Here is a 10054-nt window from a genome sequence, read left to right on the forward strand (position 1 = left end):
TTGTAGGTCGGTAGGCTCTAGTTCTAGGTCGGTAGGCTCTAGTTCTAGGTCGGTAGGCTCTAGTTCTAGGTCGGTAGGCTCTAGTTCTAGGTCGGTAGGTCCTAGTTCTAGGTCGGTAGGCTCTAGTTCTAGGTCGGTAGGCTCTAGTTGTAGGTCGGTAGGCTCTAGTTCTAGGTCGGTAGGTCCTAGTTCTAGGTCGGTAGGTCCTAGTTCTAGGTCGGTAGGCTCTAGTTCTAGGTCGGTAGATCCTAGTTGTAGGTCGGTAGGCTCTAGTTCTAGGTCGGTAGGTCCTAGTTCTAGGTCGGTAGGCTCTAGTTCTAGGTCGGTAGGCTCTAGTTCTAGGTCGGTAGGTCCTAGTTCTAGGTCGGTAGGCTCTAGTTCTAGGTCGGTAGGCTCTAGTTCTAGGTCGGTAGATCCTAGTTGTAGGTCGGTAGGCTCTAGTTCTAGGTCGGTAGGCTCTAGTTCTAGGTCGGTAGGCTCTAGTTCTAGGTCGGTAGGTCCTAGTTCTAGGTCGGTAGGCTCTAGTTCTAGGTCGGTAGGCTCTAGTTCTAGGTCGGTAGGTCCTAGTTCTAGGTCGGTAGGCTCTAGTTCTAGGTCGGTAGGCTCTAGTTCTAGGTCGGTAGGCTCTAGTTCTAGGTCGGTAGGCTCTAGTTCTAGGTCGGTAGGTCCTAGTTCTAGGTCGGTAGGTCCTAGTTCTAGGTCGGTAGGCTCTAGTTCTAGGTCGGTAGATCCTAGTTGTAGGTCGGTAGGCTCTAGTTCTAGGTCAGTAGGTCCTAGTTCTAGGTCGGTAGGCTCTAGTTCTAGGTCGGTAGGTCCTAGTTCTAGGTCGGTAGGCTCTAGTTCTAGGTCGGTAGGCCCTAGTTCTAGGTCGGTAGGCTCTAGTTCTAGGTCGGTAGGTCCTAGTTGTAGGTCGGTAGTCTCTAGTTCTAGGTCGGTAGATCCTAGTTGTAGGTCGGTAGGCTCTAGTTCTAGGTCGGTAGGTCCTAGTTCTAGGTCGGTAGGCTCTAGTTCTAGGTCGGTAGGCTCTAGTTCTAGGTCGGTAGGTCCTAGTTCTAGGTCGGTAGGCTCTAGTTCTAGGTCGGTAGGTCCTAGTTCTAGGTCGGTAGGCTCTAGTTCTAGGTCGGTAGGCTCTAGTTCTAGGTCGGTAGGTCCTAGTTCTAGGTCGGTAGGCTCTAGTTCTAGGTCGGTAGGTCCTAGTTCTAGGTCGGTAGGCTCTAGTTCTAGGTCGGTAGGCTCTAATTGTAGGTCGGTAGGCTCTAGTTCTAGGTCGGTAGGCTCTAGTTGTAGGTCGGTAGGCTCTAGTTCTAGGTCGGTAGGTCCTAGTTCTAGGACGGTAGACTCTAGTTCTAGGTCGGTAGGTCCTAGTTCTAGGTCGGAAGGTCCTAGTTCTAGGTCGGTAGGCTCTAGTTCTAGGTCGGTAGGTCCTAGTTCTAGGTCGGTAGGCTCTAGTTCTAGGTCGGTAGATCGTAGTTGTAGGTCGGTAGGCTCTAGTTCTAGGTCGGTAGGTCCTAGTTCTAGGTCGGTAGGCTCTAGTTCTAGGTCGGTAGGTCCTAGTTCTAGGTCGGTAGGCTCTAGTTCTAGGTCGGTAGGCTCTAGTTCTAGGTCGGTAGGTCCTAGTTCTAGGTCGGTAGGATCTAGTTCTAGGTCGGTAGGCTCTAGTTCTAGGTCGGTAGGTCCTAGTTCTAGGTCGGTAGGCTCTAGTTCTAGGTCGGTAGGCTCTAGTTCTAGGTCGGTAGGTCCTAGTTCTAGGTCGGTAGGCCCTAGTTGTAGGTCGGTAGGTCCTAGTTCTAGGTCGGGAGGCCCCGTCCCGGGGGAGAAGGCCCCGGGGGAGAAGGTCCAGGGGGAGAAGGTCCCGGGGGAGAAGCCCGAGTCGGAGCCCTGGGTCTCGGGGGAGAAGGTCTCGGGGGAGGAGGACCCGGGGGAGAGCAGCTGGCGGAGCTCCCCGTCAGCGGGGACCCCCCGCCGGGAGGACAGGGCCGAGTCGGAGCCCTGCTGCTGGGGCAGGGGAGGGGAGGAGGGGGGGAGCTGGAGGATGACGGAGGAGGGGTGGGTGGTGCGGAGGGAGGGGGAGGGGAGGGGGGAGGAGAGGGGGCGGAGTCCTGCGGAGCTAGCGCAATGTTCTTCAGACATGTTCTCAAGACCTGGCCTGTAATCTCTCTAAAACAAACAAAGAAACACACACACACACACTCACACACACACACACACACACACATACACACAGACCTGGCCTGTAATCTCTCTAAAACACTCACTCACTCACACGGTGGTCAGGCTGTCCATGCACTCACAATCCTCTCCTCACTCATCACTTTGGGGGAAGCGCTTCTGCGACATTTCAGGAACTGGGGATCACAATGTGTGTGTGTGTGTGTGTGTGTGTGTGTGTGTGTGTGTGTGTGTGTGTGTGTGTGTGTGTGTGTGTGTGTTTGTGTGTGGTCAGACAGGCTCTCTCTCTCTCGCTCTCTCTCATCGTCTTCCAAGAATCCCGTCCAGTCTCTCCTCAGTCAGACGTCCCGCCTACCAGACAGAAGAGAAGAGGTCACAGGTCACGGACACACAGACACAGAGGTCACAGGTCACAGACACACATGTCACAGACACAGAGGTCACAGGTCACAGACACACAGGTCACAGACACAGAGGTCACAGGTCACAGACACACAGGTCACAGAGGTCACAGACAGAGCTCAAAGACACAGTCAGCTTTTATCACAACAAGACAACCGCTGAAGAAAACCCCTGAGCTCTGTGGGCGGACCCTGAGGGGTCGAGAGGTCAGGCTCAGGTGCCGTGGCAACGCTGGTGTGAGAATCCCAAAGCAGGAAAGACGGGAGAGAAACAAACAACCCTCAAAATGAACATGTTTCTCCTCACTCACTCACCCGGACGGACCACCCTGGCATGGGCCGATCACACACACACACACACACACACACACACACACACACACACACACACACACACACAAACCAGCTTTAACACATTTTTGCTGGCAACATCCTGTCATGTGATCATAGGCTGTTGAGACAGAATCTGTTGAGCTCTCCTTTAAAGGAAAGGTTCAAGAAACCACAGACACGCACAGACACACACACAGACACACACAGACACACACACACACAGACACACACACACACATTTTCCGTCACTGGGCTGCTGTTGGCCCTGGGGTCCTGTTCTGATACTGAGCTGCTGTTCTTGTGAGATCCACACTGTAGAGAACCGTCCCCCAGATCTCCTGTTCCTATAACCAACCAGGGCTACAGCTACTGGACCACTCTCTAATACACCTCCAGATTACCCACAACCCACCTCCCTCCACACACACACATACACATACACATACACACACACACACACACCTACATATACACACACACACACCTACACACACACACACACACATAGCTTTGTATAGAGAATCAGCTAATAGAGCAGTCCTAATCTGCCAACGTGGGACTGACATGTCTGACATGGACAGCACATGTACCATCTGAACAAAAGTTCAAACACACACACCTACACAGACACACACACACTTACACACACTTACACACACACACACACACACACACCTACACACACACACACACACACACACACACACACACACCTACACACACACACACACACATCTACACACACACACACCTACACACACACACACACACACACCTACACAAACACACACACACACACACACACACACACACACACACACACACACACTAGGTCACTGGTTCATCTCCATGCTCCATGCTAGACGACGGAGAGTAAATCACCAGTTTGGGAACCTTTAAGTGTCTAGCTGAGTACCAAAATAACCCTACCATACCTGAACCCATACCTGTTACACACAGCAAAATAACTCTACCATACCTGAACCCATACCTATTACACACAGCAAAATAACCCTACCATACCTGAACCCATACCTATTACACACAGCAAAATAACTCTACCATACCTGAACCCATACTGGTTACACACAGCAAAATAACCCCACCATACCTGAACCCATACTGGTTACACACAGCAAAATAACCCTACCATACCTGAACCCATACTGGTTACACACAGCAAAATAACCCTACCATACCTGAACCCATACTGGTTACACATGGCAAAATCAGGTAATCTCTGAGAATGTCCCGCGTGGGAGTTCAATGCTCTGACCACTACTCTACTTGTGGAATTTAGGTAAGGGATAAAAAGGTTGGAGTGAAAGGATGAACATGTGGAGGTTTGGGGTATAGTCCCATAAAGTCATCCCCACCAGGTCTTCAACCCCAGTCTCCAGGGTGGGAGTCCAATGCTCTCACCACTACTCTACTTGTGCAGTGGAGATCAGCAGGATGATTTTGGTGTCCTTTTTGATTTTGGTGTGCTGGGACTACTGCCTCTTGTGGTGCCAACAGAGAAATGCAGGCCAACATTATCGGGAGTAACGGTGTAAGGGAGGGAGGGAGGAAGGCGCTGGCTTCCAGCCATGCACAAAAATGGGAGGCGTGCGAATGTCCGCACACTCGAAGGCCCAATCCCAAACCAGCCCCTACCCACTCCCACTCCCCTACCCACTCCCCTACCCACTCCCACTCCCCTACAAACTCCTACTCCCACTCCCCTACCCACTCCCACTCCCCTACCCACTCCCACTCCCCTACAAACTCCTACTCCCACTCCCCTACCCACTCCCACTCCCCTACCCACTCCCACTCCCACTCCCATTCCCACTCCCACTCCTACTCCCACTCCCCTACCCACTCCCACTCCTACTCCCACTCCCCTACCCACTTCCACTCCCCTACCCACTCCCACTCCCCTACCCACTCCTACTCCCCTACCCACTCCCACTCCCCTACCCACTCCTACTCCCCTACCCACTCCTACTCCCCTACCCACTCCTACTCCCCTACCCACTCCCCTACCCACTCCCACTCCCCTACCCACTCCCATTCCCACTCCCCTACCCACTCCTACTCCCCTACCCAGTCCCACTCCCCTACCCAGTCCCACTCCCCTACCCACTCCCACTCCCCTACCCACTCCCACTCCCCTACCCACTCCTACTCCCACTCCCCTACCCACTCCCACTCTCACTCCCCTACCCACTCCCACTCCCCTACCCACTCCTACTCCCCTACCCACTCCCACTCCCCTACCCACTCCTACTCCCACTCTCACTCCCACTCCCACTCCATTACCGGTGTCCCTCCAAGTTCAGTTCCACTCGCAGGTGTGGAGGGCATCTCACCCGAGGGGGAGGGGATGGACATGGACAGCCAAATGTGGGACGGACTCCCCACTCCACCAGAACCGAGCCGTCACCATGGCATGTTGATGTGATTTATGGGAAAAATATTTATGATTTATAATAAAAATATAAATCAATATAATTACATATTGCATGCATATGCATGAATATGTAGTGAAAAATTATCAAAAAGCCAAACAAATTAACTCTATTGTGCACTGTCCCTGTTGAGACAAATACATCAATCAGTAAATAATTCACTCCCAGGCCTCTTTGGCAACATGCCTTCTTTTGTGTTGTTGTGTTTGTCTGTTCCATTGTCCCTGAAAATAATGGAATATATGATGTACATTTGACGTAGACCTAGGCCTATTTAGATTTATTTTTATGTTGGCTATGAAAACAGGCTTTTAAGAGTTTGCTACAAGTCAAGCGGTTTAGGGATAAAGTGATGTTCTTTGGTTTTATCTTTTAACACCACATTTTGTTTGAGGCTGTGGAAGCAGTGAGGAAACTAAAGTGTGAGTGCTGTAGACCGTCAGGATAAGAGTCACAGAGTATGACATGTAACTATTCTGGGACATTCACCTGTTTCTCATTTTACATCCAGGAATGTATTTCAACCCGTTTTATTGATCTTATTGATGTACTTTCTGTCTGTGTTTTATTGATCATATTGATGTACGTTCTGTCTGTGTTTTATTGATCATATTGATGTACGTTCTGTCTGTGTTTTATTGATCCTATTGATGTATGTTCTGTCTGTGTTTTGTTGATCCTATTGATGTTCTTTCTGTCTGTGTTTGTGTAACCGAGTGAATCAGAGTCCTGTGAGTCCTGAGTAGGTAGTGAGTTGTTGTCTGAACTCCCTCCTCCAGGATAAACACTGTCCCCCCACGCTGAGGAAGAGGAGCTCTTCATCTGTCCTGGGGGAGACTCTGTCCTGGGGGAGACTCCCATTTGAATCCCACCCTGCACATGTATACACTTATATTCAACTCATTCAACAATCCATTGATTTTATGTGTGTATGTTAATGTAATTGTTTGATTGTCCCATGTCAGGAGGGGAAGACAAACTCAGCGTGTTGATAGTCTCTATTACTCTCCAAATGTAAGGAGAATAAATGATCTTGGGTTTGAAGGGTAGTTATGACAGTTAAACTCTATGGACATCTAAAGAGTAATGTAGCTAGTTGAAGTCCAGCAGACAGGCCATCGTCTGGTGAAGACGTTATGCTGCAATAGAATGGATCCTCTCATTTATCAGACTACAGGACCACTGGGTAATCGTTTCATTTATCAGACTACAGGACCACTGGGTAACCCTCTCATTTATCAGACTACAGGACCACTGGGTAATCGTTTCATTTATCAGACTACAGGACCGCTGGGTAACCCTCTCATTTATCAGACTACAGGACCGCTGGGTAATCGCTTCATTTAGCTGGCAGCGTGTCAGAAGATGAACTTCCTTTGTAGTCGAATCATAGATAGATAGATAGATAGATAGATAGATAGATAGATAGATAGATAGATAGATAGATAGATAGATAGATAGATAGATAGATAGATAGATAGATAGATAGATAGATAGATAGATAGATAGATAGATAGATAGATAGATAGATAGATAGATAGATAGATAGATAGATAGATAGATAGATAGATAGATGGATAGATAGATAGATAGATATCATTGATCCCCCTATGGGGAAATTTGAAATTTCAGCAGTAGAATTACAGCAAGGTTGGAGAAAAAGACACTCGATTCAGAACAGTAGCATCAAAAAGAGGAAGAACATGGACTATATACATCCATATGTAGCCTACAGCGTCTACAGTATGGATGTAGCCTCCAATATGTGTGAAAACACCTGACTACAAAAATGATAAACAGTATCATCATAACATTTACAGATGAATATCCACTCCGAGAGAAGATTTCCTGCACGTCTTTACCTGCTGTATGTAGAGCTTCGGTCCAGGGGACGGATAGCTAGCGCGTGTCTAGGGGATGGACAGCGCGGGTCCAGGAGACAGACAGCGCGGGTCCAGGCTGCGCGCACACAAACACACACCTGGTTCGGTTGTGGGTGACAAGTGATGAAAGCGATCTTTCATGCGCACCGGTGTCGCATTCCACCCGCGGGCCACCGGGAGGAAGGCGGTGTCTCTGGTCGAGGTGTGGCTCTGTGGTGTTGCCGCCGAAACTGGTCCCGTCAGCTTGAAGCTGATTTAGACGCATCACATCACGAACAGAAAACTTGTTGCACACAAGCGCATGGCAAGAGAAGTCGGTGTGAACATTTACTAGTAACCAGCGACCTCGTCTGGATGTCAGTAGGCTACTGCAGGTCCATCTCGATACCTCATTCATTTCGCACTATAGGCTACGATGAAGGCCTGAAAGACCGAAAGATCAGCCATAAACACACTGCTTGGATTTAAGTGTGCGGACATCGTATATACCAATTTGCATTATAAACGTGTGGAAATAACTGTAGGCTACAGTAGCAGGGGCGTAAGAACTATAGGCCTAGTAGGCTACTTAGCCTAGGCCGACTCTATAGGCCTACCGATCCATTAAACAAGAGCAACGACACGTCGTCGTAGTAGACGAAAAACCAACAAACAAAACGACAGGTGGTCCCAGCGCGGAATCCATCTGCCCGCTGACAGGTGAGACTGTCACGTGATGACTACTTTTCACTCCATTATCATTCACACACCTACGCTCATCAAATAGGCTATCCGGGGATGAATAGGATGTTTTAAGAAATTACATTTCAATGATCCAGTGGAAGCTAATATCACTTTTCCATGTGTGTGTGTGTGTGTGTGTGTGTGTGTGTGTGTGTGCGTGTGTGTGTGTGCGTGTGTGTGCACGAAACGTGTGTGTGTGTGTGTGTGTGTGTGCGTGTGTGTGTGTGTTTGTGTGTGTGTGAGCCAACTGAGCTGGCACTGTTATGACATTGGGACCATCCGGTTCGGAATGTAGAATGTAGAATGCCAATTTATCGACTCAGAGTCTTTGACGAACTTACAGTAGCCTACACGTGTGGAAATATTGAGTGCGGATGTGATTCTGTTGTGAAATCACTATTACACCAATCTGGATGACTCAGCAGTTTAGGTCTGTCAACTGGACTAGACAGGATTGACAGGAGTGTAGGCTCTAGTGGAGACTATGGAAACGTGGAGATGGTAGGCCCTGAGCTCAACTCCATTACCTCCGCAGATATTGGGTGCAGGGTCGTCTCGTATGGAAAAGGAAGTGGCCTACAGTAGCCTACACTCACAGAAAAAAAATGTGTAGATGGTTTTAGAGCATAGCAGCAACAAACGGTCAGCTAATAAAGACAGATGGAGTGGTCTGGTGAGCGTTATTTCTTGACCTCAGAAGTCAACATTCAAGATACATGATTCCTTGTATTTGTCACATGTACAGTAATGTACGGTGTACAGTCACAGTGAAATGCTCCTGCCAGCTCCAAGATTATGCTTAATACAGAGGCTGCAATACTCAATTTATAAATTACAAATGTGGGTGAGTTATGCTAGAGTATATAGCTATAATTAACAACCCCGGGGGGGGGGGGTATCTCTGAGTCGGGTATCTCTTCCCTGACCGTAGCAGAGAGAACGGTCCATTGCCTGGGTGGCTGGGGTCTCTCAGGATCCTGTTGGCCTTGGTCTTGCATCTCCTGATGTAGATGTCCTCGAGGGTACGTTCAGCTGACCGTACCACTCTATGAAGGGCCTTGTGATCCTGGGAGCTGCTGTTCCCGTACCAGGTGGTGATATTCCCAGTCAGGATGCTCTCCATCGTGGATGAGTAGAAGCTCCGTCGGATCTGGTGGGACGCTCTGAATTTTCTTAGTTATCTGAGGTGGTTCAGTCTCTGACGTGCTTTCTTCACCACAGTGTGTATGTGTGTTGACCATGTCAGGTCCTTGGTGATCTGGATGCCATGGTACTTGAAGTTGTCCACTCTCTCTACAGGGGTCCCGTTGATGATTAGAGGAGTGAAGTTCCTCTCCTGCTTCCTCCCAAAGTCCATCAGCATCTCTGTGTTGCTGACGTTCAGATGGAGGTCGTTATCCTGACACCACTGGATCAGGAGTCTCACCTCCTCCAGGTAGGCTCTAGTTCTAGGTCGGTAGGCTCTAGTTCTAGGTCGGTAGGTCCTAGTTCTAGGTCGGTAGGCTCTAGTTCTAGGTCGGTAGGTCCTAGTTCTAGGTCGGTAGGCTCTAGTTCTAGGTCGGTAGGCTCTAGTTCTAGGTCGGTAGGTCCTAGTTCTAGGTCGGTAGGCTCTAGTTCTAGGTCGGTAGGCTCTAGTTCTAGGTCGGTAGGTCCTAGCTCTAGGTCGGTAGGCTCTAGTTCTAGGTCGGTAGGCTCTAGTTGTAGGTCGGTAGGCTCTAGTTCTAGGTCGGTAGGTCCTAGTTCTAGGTCGGTAGGTCCTAGTTCTAGGTCGGAAGGTCCTAGTTCTAGGTCGGTAGGCTCTAGTTCTAGGTCGGTAGGCTCTAGTTCTAGGTCGGTAGGTCCTAGATCTAGGTCGGTAGGCTCTAGTTCTAGGTCAGTAGGTCCTAGTTCTAGGTCGGTAGGCTCTAGTTGTAGGTCGGTAGGCTCTAGTTCTAGGTCGGTAGGTCCTAGTTCTAGGTCGGTAGGCTCTAGTTGTAGGTCGGTAGGCTCTAGTTCTAGGTCGGTAGGTCCTAGTTCTAGGTCGGTAGTCTCTAGTTCTAGGTTGGTAGGCTCTAGTTCTAGGTCGGTAGGTCCTAGTTCTAGGTCGGTAGGC

Source organism: Borostomias antarcticus, assembly GCF_949987555.1.
Source record: "Borostomias antarcticus genome assembly, chromosome: 12".
NCBI lineage: Eukaryota > Metazoa > Chordata > Actinopteri > Stomiiformes > Stomiidae > Borostomias > Borostomias antarcticus.